Below are 22,689 nucleotides of genomic sequence, written 5' to 3' on the forward strand. Positions count from 1 at the left end.
ACCACATAGGAACTGCATTTTTTTTTTTTTTAATCATTAATCTACACTTACATGACGAATACTTACGAATACTTTGTTTACTAGGCTCTCCCCTATACCAGGTCCCCCCTATATACTCCTTTACAGTCACTGTCCATCAGCGTAGCAACCTGTTGTAGAATCACTACTTGTCTTCTCTGTGTTGTACAGCCCTCCCCTTTCTCCCACCCCGCTATGGATGCTAATCTTAATACCCCCCTACTTCTCCCCCCCTTATCCCTCCCTACCCACCCATCCTCCCCAGTCCCTTTCCCTTTGGTACCTGTTAGTCCATTCTTGAGTTCTGTGATTCTGCTGCTGTTTTGTTCCTTCAGTTTTTCCTTTGTTCTTATATTCCACAGATGAGTGAAATCATTTGGTATTTCTCTTTCTCTGCTTGGCTTGTTTCACTGAGCAAAATACCCTCCAGCTCCATCCATGTTGCTGCAAATGGTTGGATTTGCCCTTTTCTTATGGCTGAGTAGTATTCCATTGTGTATATGTACCACATCTTCTTTATCCATTCATCTATCGATGGACATTTAGGTTGCTTCCAATTCTTGGCTATTGTAAATAGTGCTGCGATAAACATAGGGGTGCACTGATCTTTCTCATACTTGATTGCTGCATTCTTAGGGTAAATTCCTAGGAGTGCAATTCCTGGGTCAAATGGTAAGTCTGTTTTGAGCATTTTGATGTACCTCCATACTGCTTTCCACAATGGTTGAACAAGTTTACATTCCCACCAGCAGTGTAGGAGGGTTCCCCTTTCTCCACAGCCTCGCCAACATTTGTTGTTGTTTGTCTTTTGGATGGCAGCCATCCTTACTGGTGTGAGGTGATACCTCATTGTAGTTTTAATTTGCATTTCTCTGATAATTAGCGATGTGGAGCATCTTTTCATGTGTCTGTTGGCCATCTGTATTTCTTTTTTGGAGAACCGTCTGTTCAGTTCCTTTGCCCATTTTTTAATTGGGTTATTTGTTTTTTGTTTGTTGAGGCGTGTGAGCTCTTTATATATTCTGGACGTCAAGCCTTTATCGGATGTGTCATTTTCAAAGATATTCTCCCATACTGTAGGGTTTCTTTTTGTTCTATTGATGGTGTCTTTTGCTGTACAGAAGCTTTTCAGCTTAATATAGTCCCACTTGTTCATTTTTGCTGTTGTTTTCCTTGCCCGGGGAGATATGTTCAAGAAGAGGTCACTCATGTTTATGTCTAAGAGGTTTGTGCCTATGTTTTCTTCCAAGAGTTTAATGGTTTCATGACTTACATTCAGGTCTTTGATCCATTTTGAGTTTACTTTTGTATATGGGGTTAGACGATGGTCCAGTTTCATTCTCCTACATGTAGCTGTCCAGTTTTGCCAGCACCATCTGTTGAAGAGACTGTCATTTCGCCATTGTATGTCCATGGCTCCTTTATCAAATATTAATTGACCATATATGTCTGAGTTAATGTCTGGATTCTCTAGTCTGTTCCATTGGTCTGTGGCTCTGTTCTTGTGCCAGTACCAAATTGTCTTGATTACTATGGCTTTATAATTCAGTTAGTTTTATGTGTAGATGTTTGTAAGCTTGGCCTTGATTCCGAGTGCTTCTGATTGATACTTAAAATTGTGGTGTTGGGTTTTTTTTTCAATGATTCCCTGACAATAGAAGAAATGATAAAGTCCCCCCCCCCACTGAAAAAAAATGTGATAGCATACTACAACTGAAGATGTAATAAATATTTATAATAGCACATCAGTGAATCATAGGAAAGTAAAATGAGACTATTTTTGTGTATATATATTTTGTTTTTAGAAACTCACCTGCCTCTCCCATACATATACATACATACACATACACTGAAAGTTGCCTAATATTTACATGTCCTTCACAGACACTTCCTGTTAAACTAAGATGATAATTTTCAAAGTGGAAGACTTGAATTAACTCAATTAAGTTACTTATTGAGTATCTATTACATGCTAGACATTGTACCAATTATTTAATTAAAAAACACTTTTAAAATACACCACCAGTTGCTTCCTATGTGCTTTATTAACAATTTTATCACCTCTGTAATATTGCAGTAATACTGACCAGTTTAACTTGGGGATGAACAGCTGAATTAAAGCATTTCTTTGCCACTGACAAAAATAAGGAACCAAATTAAATTTTCACTGTGCTGACAACCATCTCTGAGTAAAAGTGGCTAGATTATATGTGGAGGAATTTAGCCATAGATGTTATTAAATTCACATCCTGATCTAAGACAGTACTAGGTCTCCTTGGGATTCATAGAATTTATAATACAAGTTCACCTACTCCTGTGCTCCTCCTCCACCCAGAAAGTTTATTTTCTGTCAGTATCTTTTTTTACTAACACCTCAAGTAAACAGTAACACTTAATTCTTATAAACAAACAAGTACCACATGTCTGCTATATTTTTTGGCTGGAGTTTGTCCACTTAATTCATAAAAGACATTTCTGGCCCTTTTTTTTAATTCTTTGGTCCAAGTCCACTGGCTTTTCTGCTTAAAGGTGTATGTCTCTGTGGCCATCCTGGATGAATACTGTGTCAAGAAGGTTAATGCTCAAAGGTTCTGGGAATTTGGCAGTCATGCAGGGAGGAGTATACAGTATTTTTTAATTTAAAGTTTCATTATTATACAATCTTATGTTGGTTTCACATACATCACAGTGGTTCACAGTCCCCACAATCAGCCTATATTGTGATGGCAAATTACTATGCCCCTTTATCACCCTTCCCCTTCCCATCCCCCCACACACATCCCAATCTTTTCCCCTTGGTAATCACTAGTCACTTCTCAGTGTCTATGATGAGTCTACTGCTGTTCTGTTCCTTGTTTTGCTTTGCTTTTGTATTCTCCAAATAAGTGAAATCATATGGTTATTTTCTTTCTCCTCCTGGCTTATTTCACTGTGCATAATACCCTTTAGATCCATCCATGTTGTTGCAAATGGCAGAATTTATTTTCTTTTTATGGCTGAATAATATTCCATTGTGAGTATACAGTATATTGGTACAACATTTTGTAGATCAGTTTGGCAATATCAAAATAATGCACAGGGCCTTTGGACTTGCTTGCACTTATGTTGAGGTACACCTGTTTGCTACAGTGTTTACAGTAACAAAAACCTGGAAATCAAACATCAGGGTACAGTGGAATTCTTTGCAGTGTTTAGAAAGAATAAGGTAGATGTATGCCTCCAGGGAATATGAATATATGTGTGTGTATGTATTTGCTGGTTCATGCCCTTTTTATGGTTTTATGTGTTTTGTTTGTTTCTGAGAATACAAAAGAAAAGTGGTTGTCTCTAGGCTTTAGAGGAAAGATTTGGATACCTGGAAGGAAACTTACTTTTCAGTTACAGCTTCCTATAACTTTTGAGTTATTTATGCTGTATATGTATTGCTTTTAGATTTCAAAAAGCATTTATGAAGAGAGGCAGATATAATTTTAACAATTTTCCAAAGAAGCATAGAACTTTAGCTCTGGAAGGGACCTTAGAGATTCTTGGACAATTGCCCTTAATTTAAAGATGAAAAAACTCAGAAAAAGGAAAGTACCTGTAAAACGTGCACTAGAATTTGGGTCCCAAGGACAGCAAAAACTTTGAATATAGTGACTTGTTCTGTTCTTATTCTGAAAGTTTATTTAACTGATGTCCACTTCTCATTGTGAAGAATTGATTTTTGGAAGACCCATAAAATGTTGACCTTTGTAAAGACAATTAAATTAACTATCTCTGGCAGTTGAGGTAAAGTGGTAGTGGTAACTTTTACCCACATTTTGTAACTTTGGAGAACCAGTCCCTTAAAACTGAATTTATTTGTGAGTTCTGTATGTAATACGTGGTGTAAATTTGTGTCTACAGTCTAAAGCTTGCCTTTTTGATTTGAACACCTAGCTGACTTTTCTTGATATTTAAAGTAGATTTTACTGAGATTTTGTTCCGTTTAATGTCCAGTGGTGAATAAATGGAGAAATAATTTTTGTGACTTCTAAATGGTTTGCTATTTAAAGGCAAAGGGTACTGTAAAAGACTGTAGGAAAATTGTTTAAAGGAGTAAAATTTGTATTGAGGAGAAGCTCTCCATTCTTGAAAATAGGAACACTAGTTGTTTTAACTGTAAGTTGAGTCTTTTCCTGACTCTTCTGGGCCAGAAACATTTTCTCTTTATTCAAGCCAAGCAAAGAAATTGGTAGTGGTGAGGCTGGTAGTTAACATGCAGGACATCCAAACTGCAGTCAGTGAGTATTTTTGTGGTGGATTGACTTTAAGGATCAAGCAATAGAAACACATTTATTAATGTTAAGATTAGTTGTTGAACTTAGAATAAAAATCTGTCTTTGCTTGTGAATCTATTGTATAGGTGGGAAACATTAGTCTCATAAAATTTAAATAATCCATAGGCTTCTCTCAAAATGGACACTATTTGATAATAATTTATTTGGGCTGATAAGATGAATCTTTGCTTTGAAGGAAATATTTCAGGAAATAGAGTGAAGGAGGCTTTTCACCTCTTGAAGATTGGAGTCAAATCATGTCTGTGCAGTTTTAATTAGTAAAGGTTTAGTTGAATTGAAGGGGAGAAAAAGTTATAGAGAGCTAAGAACAAATGGAGTTGCAAATTTATCTTTATAACCCCACATCCTTAGGAAGGAATCCGGTTTATGTAGTCAGTTTAATTCTTTTGTGAACATAGATGGAGTAATGGAATTGGGTAGTCTGACAGTTGACTTAATTTGAACAGTCGTAGTAAGATTGGAAAGCTAGGTTGGGGGATGTCAATGTTGCATGTGTTACCTGGTTTGTTTCCAGCGTCCTTTCCAATAATGGAGAGAGAGGCTTTGGTTGGTCCATTTGAACTATACATAATGGGTTACTACAGTGCCTTGTTAGGGTCTTGGCATTCTAAATCATTATTGAACTCATAGTTTGTTTTTCACCCTTGCATTATCTTTCATTTACCCACACTGAAATTCCTGAGCTCACATCTGCTTTTTCCACCATAACTATGGAGAGTTATGTGTAATAGCCTGGGTTCTGGTCTCACTGTAGCTCCTGGCCTTCTGTGTGCAACATATCACCATGGGCAAGTCACTAAGCTGCTTTGGGGTTCAGTTTCTTGATCTTTAAGACAAAATAATCTGATTGGATGCTCATTAAGTTTTATATGTCTGGAATTGTTTTACTAATTCTTTTATTCACCAGACATTTATGAAGTACTTTCTATGTACCAAGCACAATACAGCATGCTCTGGATGCAAGTCCCTTGCCCTCAGAGTATTCAGGCTAATAACAAAGAACTCCCTGCACTTTACTCAGATCACTTCAGTCTTTTATGCCTGAAGAATTAAGTTGTATTAGCAAGTATTCCCCATTTTTACTCTCACCATATAAGGCATTTGTTAAAATTATTGGCATTATTTACATCTTCATCTCCAAAAAGTGCTCTTATCTCTACCTTTTATTTTTCTATTTATAAGCCAGTTTCCCATCTCAGAAAACAGATCCCAGCTTCCCAGTCCAGTCTCATTATGATCACTTGTTTTCTTTAAGTGACAGAAAATAACTTATGTACTATAGAGTGAGGCTTAGTGGTCAGAAAAACTAGTGGTGCTTTAAGGCGTATAAATAAATAAAGACGGAATCTAGAGGCTTGATATTTTAATTTTTAAAAAGAGCCTAAATGGATATAATAGGAAAAATTTCAAAGATTAAGGATGGCTTTGTTAAAAAATTTTATACTCAAAAGAGAAAAGAAAACTATATAAGGGGGTTTCTGTTGGACGCTAAAAAGAAAAAGACCAGGAGGCTGCTGCTGACTTTGAACTGGGCATTATCTCAGCAGAGCATCTACTGTCTAGGTTCTGGTTTTCAGCTTTGCAGGACCAGAATGTCAGTATTATACATGCACTTAGAAGATGATCAGGCTATAGACTGTAGACAGTGTATAGGGTTAATTGACATAAAACAAATTCATAGAAGGGGTGGGGTGGGGCTGTTGCTTTTGATTGTTGTAAGAGAAGGCTTTTTTAAAAAAGAGATGACTTTGAACTAAGACATGAATAACAAGAAGCAAACAATGTGAATATCTAGTAGGGTCTTCTAGGCTGAGGGAAGACAGTGCAGAGGCCCTGTTATGGAAACAGGCCTGGCTTACTTATAGAAAGGCCAGTGTGTTTGAAGCAAAGTTGGTGATGGGTGATGAATTTGGCATAGTGGGCCAGCTCTTATAGGACCCTGTAGGATCAGGTAAAAAGGTTGAATTTTAATCTGAGTGTGGTAAGTAGAAGAGCGATATGATCTGATTTACTTTTTAGAAGTTCATTGCGGCTGCTATGTAGAGATAGATTGTGCTACAGAGGAAGCTGGGAGGTCGATTGGAAACCAGTTAACACTGGTTCAGATGAGAGAAAACTGCACAGATATGGATAAAATTAAACAGAAATGGACAAATGTAGAATATATTAGGAAGCAGGACAGCTGATAAATAAATGGCATGTGAAAAGATAAGGATTTTGCCTTGAGCAACTGAGTAGAAGGTGCCATTTAGTCATGTGACATCTCAATTGTAATTATAAAATGATAGAAATTGTGCTTTTTAATTTTATAAGCCTGTGGCAAAGGAGAGAGAGGGATCTGTGGGGGAAAAGTACTGGTTTCTTAGAAACTGAGACTAGTAAATTACTCTTGCATGTTAGAACAGTAGACATTTTATTTTGAAAAATGATTATGTGCAAAAGCATGGAAAGTCATTCTTAAAGTATTAGGACATATGATTTGTTCCTATGGCCCAGCCTTGAAAGTAGATATGAGTCTGTCAAGGATTTGTCTAGGTCTCCATTAATAATGGTGCTTCTAAATTCATTAGAACATAAGAACATACATTTCAAGAGTTGCCATTTGAAAAATGAAATAGGAATTGAAAACTAGGGTATGTAAATGTATTTTCTGTTAGATATTTTTCTGATCCCTACATGTTAAGTAAAAGATCCTTTTACTTAGATCCATCCCTGATCTAAGAATAAGAATCAGTTAGTCACAGAAATTGTAAAGTATTCAATAAGGAGTTGAAAGACTTGAGTTCTCAACTCAAACCCCTTAATAACCATGTGACCATGACAGAGCCTAACCTCTGAGCTTCTGTTTCCTTACAGAGCTGTTAAAAATCTCAAATAAGATCATGAATATTAAAGTACTCTGAAGACTGTGAAGCCCCCAATTCTGTTTGTAAAGGATTGGTTATATAGTTGCAGCATTTAATACGATGGAGTCCTTTTGAAGAAGACCAGGAGGGTTGGGGTGGGAGTGCCTGGGTTGTACCTCTGCTATGAATCTTGATGTTAAGGTTTCCATCAGGTTGTAGTATTCAACTGTACAGACCTATTCGAGTGGCCTTGTAATTCTTAACCAAACTGACTTGTGAAAGAGAGGGACCCCAGATAAATTTAAATGCTATAAAGATGATAAAATGTACAAGCAGGTTTGGTTTTGCTGTCTTATTTGGTAGTTAGAACTTTATTCGTAGCCATAATGCCAAAATATAAGGCAGCAAAATATGGTTAATAATTTTGACTTAAAAATTTTCCCCCCTTATTTGACCTTTGGGCTGTGGAGTGGGATTTTGTTTCATTTACCTTGGAGTATCTTTTCCTTAAGAAGTGAAAAGTTAGAAACATATCAGAGGCTTGCTAGCAGTTGAAAGTAGCTGTTGGTCAGCAAGAAAATGGAAGAAAAAAACCGATTGGGGATGGAAACAGCAAAGGAATAGGGAGGAAAAAACATAATTGAAAGAGGAAGAAAAGCCTACATTTCAAAAAGGTCTCAAGTTTTCTTTGAAAAAAATCTGTCTTTGAGTTCAGGTACCAAAGTTGGTGATGATTAACGAAGGAGGGATTGCTCTTTAGTGGAACGAGTAAAATTAGGGAACAACTGAAGACAAATCTTGAGGAGGTTAAAAGGCAGAATGGTGGAGAGGAAGAGAAGGAGCTCTCTGAAAACTTGGTTCCCTGTAAGGATTTACAGTCTCTCTGGAGAGGTGCTGGATTACTAAAATGTGCTTTCTTACTGAAGTACATGAAGTCAGTCTCTTTACTCCTTCTGCTTAAGTTACCCCAGTGCTACGTTACTACCATCACCTGGAAAAATATTTTACCAACAAGAGCTAGATTTTTCATCATTGAGAAAATCTGGACCAAACTCATTGGCTGTTTTTGGTTTGATTCAGACTACGTAATGGTCTATTTAAAATATTGCTCTGATGTCGATTTTTAAAATGCTTTTCTAATTTACTTTTCCCTCTGAATGTATTTTTGAAAAGTTAAAAAAAACCCAAACAATAACTAGAGAGGTTATGAAAAACACCTTAAGCTGAAGTCCTCTTTATTACTTTCCCCATTCTTTTTCCCACCCTTGCTTCCCAGAGACAACCTAAAACCATGAATTTAGTGTGCATCTTTCCACTGCAGTGTGTGTGTGTGTGTGTGTGTGTGTGTGTGTGTGTGCATGTATATATGAATAAAATTATGTGGCAGTCATTTTTTTTCATTCTTGTTTTTCAAGATCTATCCATTTGGATACATACAGATCTATGTCCCTCATTTTAGCTGTTCATTATTATTTCACTGTATGAATATTTCAGTTTTCCTGAACCCCTTTGATGCGTATCTAAATTGTTTCAATTTTTTTGCCATTTCAGACAAAACACCAGTGAACAGCAGCCTCCTGTATGTCTCTTATGGTTTCCTCCTCCTCCTTTTTTATTTTTATTTTTATTGTTGTTGCTTCGGGGGTCTCATCTTGTCCTAAGTAGCTTATTACTTGAGATTTCCCATTTGGTCTACCCCTTTGGTTATTCACAGTCATCATTTAAGGGAGAGGGACAGATGAGGAAAACTTTCCATTACTTGGAAAGCCACTCTTCTTTTACTGGGACCAGAGGCTCTGAAGGTTTTCTTTTCCTGTGGATTCCTTTTGGAATCTGATAGATTTGGTAACCTTTGCATTTTAATATTTTGTGTGTTTGTTGTCTCATATCCAATAGCTGTTTTTTATAAACATCAGTAATTACTCACTTTTTTCCCTTTCTCCCTTCCTAGTTTTCTTTTACTACTTTTTAATGCTAGATTATTACTTCCTACCCCCTAAATATAGGACTATTTAGTGGTCTCCAACCCAGTTCATGCAATTCTTATTACTTCATAAGTTTAGCGTTATCTATACATATATGATGTTTATGAAAGAGTTTCTTGGAGCATTCTTAGCTAAACTAAATGTTTAAAAAAGATGAGCCTTCACTGTAGAATTATTACAGATAAATTTTGTTCAGGGACCATATGTCTCAACAGCCAGAGGTTTTCCTTTATAATATTTTTTCTGGAGTTTTTAATCCACTATATTTCATTCATTATTGTGAAGTTGAGTATATTTTTAGTTTTTGTGTTCCATGTTTTCTCTCCTTTAAATGTGGATCCAATTCAGACTTTGGATTGGAGCACTTGGATTGCAGAAGAAGTGTTATAAATAAAAATTGTTACTCTTTTCTAATAATAACTTTGCTATAAGTATTTTGAGTAGGACTTCCCTTTTTAACAGCTAGTTAGGGCAGCCACCTTTTATATCATATGTCAACTATCTTTAAGAATTTGAGAATTCATGTGTTAAGTATTTTTTTAAAAAGACTTTATAAGATTTTAAATGGAAATCTTAGTAATAAATAAAACTAGAATATCTGTGTATTTTCTTAGATTTGTTCATATCTTAGGATATGGTTTAGGTTCTAAGTATTGTGGTTGGAAAGTAACCTTTGGAACTGGGCTTTCTCTGACTTTAGCTTAGGTTGAAGTATTCCATCAAAAGTGTGAGCTCTATCTGTGTGCTCAAAAGTATCTGTCATGTCAGTCTGTAGGCTGTTTTCTTTAGTGAATTACCTTCCGTATACCATTATAATTTCTAACTTGAATGAAGTTTGTTACCTGCTCTTTATCATGTGAATTCCACATTTTATGCTGTGGAGAAATGTTCCTATTTTAAATCTTTCTTCAGAATAAAATCATGTTTTTATATGGAACACTAATACCATGGAGTTTTGTTTTTCCTTTTACTATAGAACTATACTATAACATTTTTTACTTCCTAAGTCAAAAATATTTTTTTTTCCTAACTGTAGTCACCTTGGAATATTTCATCTGGATCCATAACAGAAGTCTTTATTGTTTCTGTGGGAGTCAAAATATAATTTAAAGAACTTCTTGAAGCTATATTTTGTTCATAATTCTTTCATTAACAAACCTTTTTTCTAACTATAAAACATGCTAATTTCTTAAAACACTTAAGAATAACAAAAAGGGTAACTAAAGGAAGCAGTCTCTCAGTCTTCATGCTACATCTTGTCAGGTTGGTCCCACAGCAGTTATGCCAGTGTACACCTGCACCTGTGGTGTGAGAGAGGCCGCCTCCCCCCTGGGCTCTCCCAGCATTGTTATCATTAAAGTGGACACTACACATTTGTTTGGGGAAAATACAATTTAGTTTGTATCCACTTTTAATAAGTCTTACCTGTGACTCATTAAATCCAATAAGAGCATAAACTTGAAACTTGTTAGTAAAACAAATTTTGTTAATAAATTTGATATACAGAGAGGGGAAACATTCTGTTTTTGGAATGTGTTCAGTTACTGTGTATCTTTCAAGGATAGAAAATCCAAAAGAAAAAGATTAAGTCTATAATTTATTAAATAAGTATTTATTTCTGGCCTTCCATGTGCCAGACACTGGCTGCAGCAGTAAAACATAAGACACTGCCTTCTCACATCCCAGATACTGTGCGGTATAGGACTTTATGTGCTATCGAAAAAAACAAAGTAATGAAGCTGGAATAGGATTGTGGCTCTGGAGGAAAGGGACTACATTTGTAAGGGTGTCAAGGAAGACCTCACAAGATGGTGACCATTATGGAAAGACCCAACAATGGTGAGGGAGTGCACCAAGAGTATATCAAGGGCTTCCCCTTAGTTAGTCAGGTAGGGAAAAGGGTAAGTACAATGTCCTGAGGTAGTAATGAGCCTATTCTGTCTGAGGAACAGCAGTCAAGTAGGGCAGCATGGGTGGAACATAACTCAGGAAAACGTAATTGGAGATGAGGTGGGAGAGAGAGTGAGGTCCAGATTGTGCAGGGCCTTCTCAGCCATCATAAGGACTGGTTTTTACTCAGTGTGAGATGGGAAGTCGGGGGTTCCATCAGAGGCCACAATTACTAAAATGGTAATACCAAAAAATACTTGTTCTAGGTCTGCTTTTTCCAAAGCTTTTGTTTATTTCTTAAATAATTCAGGTTTTAACTAATGGCTCTTGGTGAGCAGGCATATATAGATTTTTTTTATTAAGGTATCATTGATAAACAATCTTATAAAGGTTTCACATGAGCAACGTTGTGGTTATTGCATTCACGCATATTATCAAGTGCCACCCCACACACCCCATTGCAGTTACTGTCCATCATCATAGTAAAATGCTATAGAGTCTCTACTTGTCTTCTCTGTGCTGTACAGGCATATATAGATTTAAACATTTGTGTCAGTACTGAAAATTTCCCTGAAATATAGATCTTAGGTATTTATATTTAAATTCAAAGAAAGGAAGTACAATAGGAAATCCTGTCTGTAGATATTTATTCCTGGCTGGCCCTGCTTTATTACTGAGTTATCCTGAATTGTCTTGGAAAAAAATCATGAGTGTATTCTATGCAAGATATTATATATTTACCCTTACGTATATATACTCTATTAGATTATTTTATGTACATTTCAAACATTTTTATTATGTAATATAACATGTAGAAAAATACGTAAATCATAACTATAGTTTAAAGATTAATTGTAAAAAGCAAGTACCTGTATAACCACCAGTTAGACCTAGAAATATATCATTACCAACACCCAGAAGAAGCTTGCTGTATTGTGTATTCCTTCTAGATCATAGCCCTTACTGTCGCTCATAGGTATCACTAGTCTGATGTTTGTGGTAATTATTTCCTTACTTTCTTTATGATTTACCACCTAGGATTATTTGCAAACCACTGTAGCTTAAATTTGTCCATTCTTGAACTTTATATAAAGGGAATAATACTGTATGTGTCCTTTGTGTCTTCTTTCAGAACCTAACACTATGTTTGTATCTTTCATCCATGTTGTTATATATAACTATAGTTTAATTTCATTGCCATATGACATCCTGTTATACAAATATACCACAATTTATGTATCTATTTTACTGTTGATGTTTACGACTATCATAAATAATGCTGCTATGAACATTCTTGTTTATGTGTGCTGATGGAGATGTATGTGCAGGAGTTTCTCTGGGCCATAATTTGGGAGTGGAAATGCTAGATCTTTAGTTTTTATTAGATAATAATTAACTTTTTCCAAAGTGGTTTTAATAACTTGTCCTACCAAAAGAGTGAGGGTGTCCTTCCTCCCAGTCCTCACCAGTTTTGTGAGATTCTTTAAATTTTTCCAATCCATTGGACCTAAAGATGTTCCTAGCAAACTAACTGAGAAAACAAAACCTTAAAAAAAAAACAGAATAAAGGTCTAAAGGTATAGGTTTCTGCTTTAAGAATCACAGATATTCAGAGCATTTTCATTTGTTAGAGTTCCTTGGTTTCTTCTGCAGAGGGGTAGTTACTTAGAAAGTCTTACAGGCAGTTATCTGCCTACCCTCAGGGTGTCTGGAACTTCATCTGTCTTTTTTTTAACCACTTTGTCTCAAAGAATGCCTGCACAGTTGGTGTTCAGTAAATATTTACTTGTTACAGTTAATTCGACCTGACTCTTCTATTTTTAAATATGATCAAGACTATCTTGTTTTACCATCTGTAGTTAGGACAGTTTTTGGTGAGGGCTCATTCCAATACTGACAGTAACCAGACTTGGTTTACCAAAATAAGAGAAGTTTATTTGTACCAGTTAAAGTTAGTGTTTATATTTTCAGGAAAAGATTCTATTTTTAAAGAATCACCCACAATGTACACAGTACTTCATTTTCCCACAAAAGGGAATATAGCACCAGAATTTTCTGCCTACGCTAGGTTCCTAGAAGCTTTGCAACACTCTTAACCCTTTTTCCACTTGGAGTCACTTTGTAGACTGTGGCAGATCATTAGGGTGGTGGTGGCAGTATTTAGCCAAAATACCTCACCAATCTTTAATAAGAACCCTCAGTGTGGCGCTGTTTATTAAAACCATAGGATACATGGCTTTGTTTAAATGTATTTTGCTTTAGTATAATTGACCCACAGAGCACTTTTTATAAAAGGGTATTTTACGTAAAGACTTCGTAGTAATTCTTCCAGCATTCTGTGAGGGAGCTGGCAAAAGTTGGGTCACTCCCCTCTTGTAAGCATCAATACAGGTCAAGTCACGTCTTTCATTTTTGCTGCACTCATAGGCCAGTTCATTAGAAGAATTAGCTTGGATTTTTCTGATGTTCATTTCTAAGTATATAATCTTTCTTGAGAGATGACAAAAAATTCAGAACCATTGTTGAAATACTAGTAAATCCTAGCAAATGTATTATCTGCTTTTTGTAAGATTTTCACTTTTCAGCATAGCCAAAGTAGGTAAAGACTTGTATGAGATTCAGAATCTTGTTGAGTCTGATTCATCATCTCTACTTCCAACAGAGATTTCCTGTTAGACAAGACAAATTAGAGTCTTCCTACTGACTTTACTTGGTGAGTTTTTACATAGTTTATTTTAAACATAGCTTAAGGTCATGAGGAAAAAGCTGAATGAAATGCATAGAAATATTTACCATGACTTGAAAAAATGCGTATCTTGAGTTTAATCTACTGTTTATTACAGTGTAAATGGTATGTAAAATTGGAAGTCATATAAGGTAAACATGTAAGTTTTTTTTCTAATAATGAGCATAACAAAAATGTTAAACATTTTTTATAAGTAGCCTCGAAAGAAGTTTTATTCTAAATATTCTTTCCTGGAGTAAACCAGGGCTATTATTCAGATCTCTGGTAACTGCTGTTATATAGGATAAGGCTTTATACTAATGGTGGAAAGGGGAAAGGATGTTCGGATTTAAATTTTTAATCAACAGATGATAATACATGATATGGAGACCTTAGAGTAAGATTATTTATCTACCTAGAAAAGATCTTCGGGGAAATCAGAACTACAGTTTATAAAAGGAGATACCTTAAAGCAATTCATGGGCTTCATTTTACCCTATTAAAGGAGTTTGATTCAGGGCAGAGTGCCTTTGTGTATGTGCCTTAAGGCTCATCTCTCTATGGATAACTTTAAAAAGTCTTTTTAACATTTTGACTAGCATCTTAAAATTCTTACTTTGTGGTATGAGATTCTTGCCTCAAATGTTTATGTATGTTTTTACAGAGTTTTATTGGGTGAAGTAGGTGTTACTGCATTTTAATCTTTAAAATCTGACACAAGTCGTCAGAAGCCAGGAAATTCTGTTAAGACATACATTCTGCCTAACTTTCCCCTGTTTTGTCTGCCCGTGTAATTTTGCTTTTTCCTTGTGTCATGAATCTTGGAATGAACATTTAAAACTGAGAACTTCCTGTCTCTCCTTTGTTTCATTTAGTTTAGTTAGAACCTTAACATTAACATAGGAATTGGCTTATTTTTAATAACTTCAGAAGAGAGGATTTATTTTCTACAGATAGTTTCTAGGTAAGGAGCATGGGTCTATGTAAAATAGACAGTTCTCAGAATTCTTCACTTAAGGCTATAGTTAAAGGATAAGATTAACACATACTTATACCTTGATTTCTCTTTCATAGCTGGAGGGAACTCTAGGTGCCCCATAAAGAAAAGTGTCTCCAGCGAATACTGAATTCTGTACTGCTAGATAGTGGTAGTTAATGCTGAAGAGAATTAGTTTCCTTTGTAATACACAAATGCTCTGGAGCAGGTGAGCCTTTCAGCCTCTGAGTTAATGAACCTATTCCAAATTGTATACCCTAAAACCAATTTAGGTTTTCTCCTGTGCATTCTAGGAGCTTTTTCTGTAGACAAATTGTGTTAGGATGAAATCTTTTTAAATGGCTTAACTAAAATATAGATGGCCAAAGAGGACCAACCACATGTTGAATTTGGCTTCTAGAAAGCCAGAGGATCCTGTGAAGTTTTGCAGCCTCTGCCTATTTGTTTCATGATATGACTCTTCTGTTTTTGAATTCCTTGCAGATTTAACGTACTTAAATTGTATCAGGGTGAAGCCTTTCACCTGTTTACTGTTTGGATTTTGTAAGGTTCTTTATAGTTGTAGTTGTAAGGAGAGGGTGAAAAATTAAAACCTCTCAAATCTCAAAACAGCTTTGGGAGTTCATTTGTGGAGTATAACAACAAAGCAAAACTGAAGGAACAGAATAGCAGCAGACTCCTAGACTCCAAGAAGGAACCAGAGGTTACCAAAGGGGAGGGGTGGGGAAGGGTGGGTGGGGAGGGAGGGAGAAGGGGATTGTGGGGTATCATGATTGGTGCACATGGTGTGTGTGGGGTCAAGGGGAAGACAGTGTAGTTCAGAGAAGACAAATAGGGACTCTGTGGCATCTTACTACACTGATGGACAGTGACTGCAATGGGGTTTTAGGGGGGGACTCGATAATAAGGGTGAATTTAAAAACCACATTGTTTTTCTTGTGAAACCTTCATAAGAGTGTATATCAATGATACCATAATAAAAAAAATACACTTGAAAAAAACAGCTTTGGGAATGTAATTACATAATACATAGAATCTTCTTAGCCATAAAGTTTTCCCCCCTCTTCTTTGTTTCATTTAGTTTAGTTAGAACCTTAACATTAACATAGGAATTGGCTTATTTTTAATAACTTTAGAAGAAAGGATTTATTTTCTGCAGACAGTTTCTAGGTAAGGAGCGTGGGTCTATGTAAAATATAGGTCTATATAGGTTTTATGGGTCTATAAAAAAGACTAAAGACTCAAGAAGTCTTTTTTAGGCCTAAGGGGATGGAATCCTACAAGGCTTCTCCTCCTCCTTTTTCTTCTCCGTTTGGAAAATTCTGTTCCAGCTCTTGTTTTAATAATAAGTCTTCTCAACCTAGAGGAGAAATCTTTGATAACACATGGGGTGTGTTAAAATCTTCATCTTCGCTAAGTCTGCTCTCTGTGGCCCTAGAGATTTTTTCCCAAGCCATTCAGTGGAATCAATGCATTATTATAATTTGTGAAAAGGGAGAAGTTGATGATTGTTTGGTTCTGCCTATCTAGCTTTATTTCTGCCTATCTAGCTTCATTTCTAAAGGTGTTTTCCTTTGGAACTGAGATCCACTTTGAAGTGACATAGCTCCTTTATAATCAGGTTTGTTTGCTAATTTGGATTCATGTCATTCCATTTTGGACATCTCCCAAATGATGGATTTTGAAAGTAATGTGTGGAGAAGTTTAATCTGATGAACCCTATTTGTCTTTTTTAAAGCAGGTGGAAAAGTTTTTTTCCTAGCAGGGGCTCAGTAATTAACAACAGCAAGAGCAATTCACCTGATGGATTAGCCCAGCCCTTGTGAGCCCTGTGCTGTCGCTGCCACGGTTTATTCTGCTGGGGCCTCCATCCAAGTGATGGCAGGAATTTTTTCCTCTGACATTGTTAGGTAGATGTATTTAGCTCAGTAGTCATTTGTATCTAAATTAAAAAGCAAAACAAAGACTCAAGAAGTCATTTTTAGGCCTAAGGAGATGCAATCCTATAAGACTATGAGTGGCATCAGCCCCTTTCCAGGACAGACCTCTGCATTTGGAACAGAGCATACATTGCATTCTCTCTGGACATATGTTTGGGTTAGGGAATTATGCCAATATGTCTATATCAACAACTCTTACATAGTGAATAGTTTTTAGGGAAGAAAATTATTTCCCAGCCCTTAACTTAAATTGGCAATACATTGTTCTGCTTTTTGATTTTCTTGCTAACTAGAAAGGTTTCATCCGGGGGAAATTATTCCATATTTTAATCTTTGAGCTGGCTACTAAGGTCTCCTTGGGGACAAGGACACTTAGTAGTTATTTATAACCTGCAGAGAAGGGCAGTAAGGCTGTAAACAGTCAGCATACACTGAGCTTTGAGAGTCAGTGGGAGTGCTCTGTTGGTTATCCCATCACTTTCTGTGACTTGGGATTCTTTCATGTACCTTCTTGTTCATCTTCATTTTGACTTTATCTGAACGAGCCTTACTAGCCAGACTATTTCTATAAAACTCGATCCAATAACACTTAGGCTGAGGAGAAGAAGGAATAAAAGCCCTTTTATGTATGAAAGCATATCTGATCCTCTACAGTCATTTCCGAGTCTATGCTTGCCTAAGAGGTATCTAAATTGGGAAGATCTTAAAGGTACTGACATGCATACATAATAGTATATTACTTCTGAGTTTTCCTTATATTTATCAGTTGCAAAAGCAATTAACTCTTAATTAAATATTTGGCTGCCGAAGAAAATGTGTTCTACATCTTAGCCTGGTATAGAAAAATCTTACTTATGTGTCTAGACATGTTTTAAAGATATGCCTGTCTGTTTGTCTGTTTATATGTGTATGTATTTAGTATTCATTATCTTTTCTCTACATGTCAGTTTTAAGGGAATCAAATCCCTTGTCAGATATGAAAATTATAGGTAAAATCTAAGTAAATGCAAAGGATCTGCCTCAACTTAATCAATAGATTGGAATTTTATTGTATTGAATTTAACCCGAACTTAGAGGTCCAGCCTTAGTTCCTGACAGCTGCTCCTTGACTGTGTAATTGCTATTAAATAGTCCATTATATAACCAGGATTGACTTATCCTGGAAAATGTGCTTATATAAATGTTGTCTTGTGGACTCAGGAACTCCTCATTTAGCCCTGCAGGCTTCCCTTTTCTCTTGGACTTTTTTAAAATCAAGAAGTGTGTAATTTTGGAATGTATTGAAGAAGTTCTTTAAAATTGGAGTGAGATGAGCTGATAGTTTTCTTTCTTAAATGTTCTACTGTTTCAAAAGTATGCCTGGATTTCTATAGCTGTTACTCATTCAGCAACCCCAAACTTTAACCTTTTCACTAGAGCTCATTCAGGGAAAACATGACTGCAAAAAACAATGAGTTGTTATTCAACAATTTCATTAAACAAATATTTATTGAGTACCTGTAATGATACCATTTTAGGCATAGGGGAATGCTGTTCTCAAATTGAGCTTAACTTCTAGTGGGAAGACAATAGACAAGTGAAAAAATAAGATAATTTCAGATAGTGATAAGAAAGGGGAAAATAAAATAGAGAGAGGGATAGGGTAGAAGTGGGGGCTACTTCAGATCAGGTGGTCAGGGAGGACCTCTGTGAGGATATTACATTTGACAAGGAAACCTAAAGAAGGAGCCAGCTATGAAAAGAATTGAGGGCAGAAAGAGCTTTTCAGGCTGTGGAAAGCACCTGAAGTGTTCAGCAAATAGAATTAAAGTCTGAGGGACTGAAGCATAGTGATTGAGAAGAGTAGGTGTTTAATGAGGTCATCAACAGGTGCACTGAAGCCTTGGTGGTCATGAAAGAAGGTAGATTTTATTTGAATGGCAATAGAAGCCATTAAAGACTTCCTGTCTGGTCTCTTGTAAGGGTCTGATTTATAAGCCACCTCATAACTTAGAGAAATTAATTGTAAAGGCTGCCAATTCCCTTTAGATTTTTTAATCTATTGTTCAAAAATATATTCACATGATTCAAAATGTAAAAAATGCAAAAAAGGAATACAATAGAAATTCTGCTTCCCACCCAAGTATCCAGTTTCCTTCCTTAGAAGTAACCTATTTCCCTGGAGTCTGTAATACAGAGATACTATATATACATTAAAGTAAATATTTTTGCATCTAAACAGAGCTTCCCCATTTTTTTTAAACAGATGCTTATTACTCCATTGTCTGTGTGATAATTTATCTCAGTCCCATTGATGGACTTTTTAGGAAATGGGACATCAATCCTATTTCCATTCTTTTGTGATTACAAATAGTGCCACAGTGAAAAATCTTTTATATTTGTCATATTAAATATATCAGTAGGGTAAATTTCTAGAAGTGGAATTGCTGGGTCAAAGGGTATATGCATTTCTTAATCATTCTGATATATATTTCCCTTCATGGAGAGAGTGACAACTAATTATCTATAATCAGAAATGTTCTCCTTACCCTCAGCAAGTGTTATCAAACATTTTGATCTTTGCCAATTCCCTGGGTGAATCAATGTGTCATGTAATTTGCATTTATCTTATTATGAATGAGTTGAACATGTTTGCATCTATTTAAGAACCATTGATATTAACATTTCTGTTCTTTGCCCACTTTTTTGTTAGGCTGTAGAGTTTTTCTTTTTGATCTTTGATTCACTTAATACTAAATCTCTCTGTTAAAGAATTAAAAAACAAAAACAAATACAATGTTATATGTCATTAATATTGCAGTAAAACAAAAGCAGTTATCTTTAATTTGTGTATTTTACAAAGCATGAACCTGATAAGAGACATGAGAGAAACCCCAATTTTTCCTTTGCTAATTGAGGTCTTTCTGTGAGGGGATTGCCCTTGTTTCATTGTAAGAAATATGTCTAATTTTTTCTTTTTAAGTGCATTTACTGTTTTGTTGGACTAGCTTGAACTGTGAAAAGTTTACCCATAACAGATATTCAGAAGTTATTCAAACCTTGCAACAGAGAAAGTCAGTATGACCTATTATAATCTGTCCTTGGGGTAATGAGAAAGACGTTATTACCTCCTGAGCAGTGTTCGATTGAGAACACAGAATTGAGTAACAGAAAAAATATAAGTGCTCCTTTGAGGGCACATCAGTTTCCCAAAAATGAGTATACCCGAGTCCTTCTAGGGTTTTTTTGGTCCACAATCTTTTTGGCATCTTCTGATTTGGAAAATGCAACGTCTCTCAGGTTTAAAATAGTTATGACATTGGGATTTTTCCTTACTTGGAAACTGTACAAGGCTTTAAACCAAAAGAAAAAAAGTTCTAGGCTCTTAAAAAGTTCCTGACAAACCATTCTTTGGCAAGAAGCTAGGTTCTCAGGCATCTAGCTTGTGCATGTTTGTGTATTATGGAGAACCACATGAAATTGCCAGTATTCAACTATTTTTGACCTACAAAACAATTTCATGGTTAAATCTAGTATCTCCAAGATCTTATTCCTGTGATTTTAAGACTGATGGATATAAAGCTAATTCATAGACATCATGTATGTGATATGCCTGTGTTAGTTGTTGATTAAAAAAAAAAATCCCTGGGTGACTGGATTAGACTGAAGCTGGAGGAATGCTTATTAGGAAGTAAAAGATAAAAAATAACTGCACAGGCTGTCTAACACTTTTCAGAAGGTGTTCTGGCCTAGCTTTACATATACTGCAGGTTAAATTATTGAGACATTTTCCCCTATTGTACAGGGAATTCATCTTCGATTCTGAAAGAATCCTGATTATGTAAGAGTTTAGGTCAAATTACTGATTTGTGTTTTCAAAATGTTGGAAATCATAACCCTGTCTTCTCCCCTTACAGAATGAAGATACATAGGCTGCCAAACTAGGAGTCCTTGGCTTTGTGTGTAACTCATCCAAAAGAACAAATTAATGATTCTCATTACATTGCAAATCTAATATATACTCAGCACTGTTCAAGGGACTCTTTTAGAGATATGTGTAGGAAACGAGCAGAAAAGTTAATGAATTTAAATGCAACTAGATAAATGTTTTCAGTCATTGAAGTATTTTTGTTGAATACCTTGTTTGAGGCAGGCTGTGCTAGGTGGTAAGGGGATACAAAGAAGAATAATTGCAAATACCTTTTAAGGAGTTTAAAGTGTCCTGGAGGCAACAGAAGTATCCCTAGTGTCAAAGAGGGCAGGAAAAAAGTGCACTGTGTAGGTTTAATTGCAAGCATTATCTGTGTACCATGACAGCATTAATAAATTTTCTTTTTTACTTCTGTCTACTCTCCAAAGTTTAACATGCTAGTTAGAAATCATATTATATTGATTGACTTGAGTCTCTTGTCAAAAACGATTAATGACTTCATAGTCTCATAATTCCTGGTAGGAAGCATTCTGTCAGAGATTGCTATTAGTTGCTAATTGATACTACCTTCATTGGAATTTGAGCAGTATTGCAGTTGACAGATATTTTTTAATGTATTTCTGGTTGTGACTCAGAAGAGTTGTAGCCTCATAGGTCAGGATTTAATAGAGTGAACAGGAAAATAAATGGTGGTATATAGCAGATATGTTCAGCCTCAGAGTTATCAGCATACCAGGAAGTTTGCTAAGCTTTGGAAAGTAAATTTCTCATTAGAGATTTTAGACAGTCTTGTCTTAACTTGTTTAAAGCCAGGAACAGTATATTTTGTTGCTAGTTGTCTCCTACAAAGGTTCTCAAAAGACCTCCTCTTTTCTAAAATTGTTTTTCTGTTGGGCATCTGTGGCAGTTGGCATGAAGTGCTGGAGAGTTCATGTAACACCAGGCTACTTTGCTGATGAACACTTTGTCCATGGTGCCTGCAATGAGTGAAATTAATTAGCTTTGTGCCATCCTAGTCAATTTCCCTCTCAGCAGGTTGTGTGGTTAGAGCTCCTTAGAGTCTAAGGCTGATTGTCCAGTTTTTCTAGCTGCAGGGTTGGACATTTTTTTAAATTGGAAGACAGGTGATATTATGTTTTAAAAAAGACTTGGCTATAAAATAAGTGAAAAGCAAAAAAGATAGAAAAAAATGGCCAAGACAAAGTGGTATTTCTTTTTCTCTGGTTGTAATAATGGACCACTGTGGTTCAGTAGCAATAATTGAGCCATTAAAATAAACTGGCTTTTAACCTTGTCCTTTTCTTAGGCTTAGAAAATTCTTAAATTGTTAATTGTCAGATAATTTTTAAACTTCAAAATAAGCCTAAATTAGTATTTTATGGTCACTCACTGTAGAGCTGAGCCTGCACCCCACACCTCCAGAGTCAAATGTTATGCTCTTAACTAATATGTAAAATTCACGTATTCATTGCCAACCTGCCCAAAAGATAGCTTTACGTAGAAATTTGAAATTTCATTCTGGCTCTTACTGGCAGTAATGGTTAACTGGGATTTATAAAACTGCCTAAGGTGCATTTACTTATTACTAGACACGTAGTTCCGTAGGAATGTGTTTTTCATCAAATTCAAGACTACCTAGGGCATAGATGATCAAGTGTAGCATTTGGTCTCTTGATGTTATCATGGAATCATGAATGCACAAACCAGAGAGGCCTAAATGCCACTGTAGTGCTTAGTGTGTTAGCTTGAGTGAAATAACACATCATGTGATAAGACTGTTAACACCATCTGTGGTTATGTGGGATGCTTTAGTTGAAAATGCCTGCAGGATAGTGTTTAAGACCAATGGGGACTGTGATATACCAATGGTTTTATACTGTGAGGGTGTACCTTTATCTTATTAATCCCTTTCCATGCTTATTACTTGAGTGGCCAGTAAATGTGTACAAGTTGACTGATTTTTTGTTGTTGTTGTTAATTCATTTATACCTCTTTCTCCAAAGGATTTGAGGCAGTTTCCAGAAATACTTAATATATAAAAGAGTAAACAGTTGAG

General features: G+C 35.7%; 1 protein-coding gene across 7 annotated transcripts in view; it reads left to right on the forward strand.

Moving 5' to 3' along the window:
* The window catches only part of SPOP (speckle type BTB/POZ protein), a 66,033-nt gene that overhangs the window by 20,680 nt on the left and 22,664 nt on the right, over nucleotides 1-22,689 (forward strand). For 4 of the 7 annotated variants that reach the window (XM_036879681.2, XM_036879680.2, XM_057501377.1 and 1 more), the window contains one exon: nucleotides 13,724-13,774. The exons of the other annotated variants lie outside the window; for them this stretch is intronic. The gene's annotated coding sequence lies outside the window, so the exon portion shown is untranslated. The remainder of the gene's footprint in view (nucleotides 1-13,723; nucleotides 13,775-22,689) is intronic. 7 annotated transcript variants of the gene reach the window in all.

This window comes from Manis pentadactyla, chromosome 4 (genome assembly GCF_030020395.1).
Source record: "Manis pentadactyla isolate mManPen7 chromosome 4, mManPen7.hap1, whole genome shotgun sequence".
In the NCBI taxonomy this organism is placed as follows: domain Eukaryota; kingdom Metazoa; phylum Chordata; class Mammalia; order Pholidota; family Manidae; genus Manis; species Manis pentadactyla.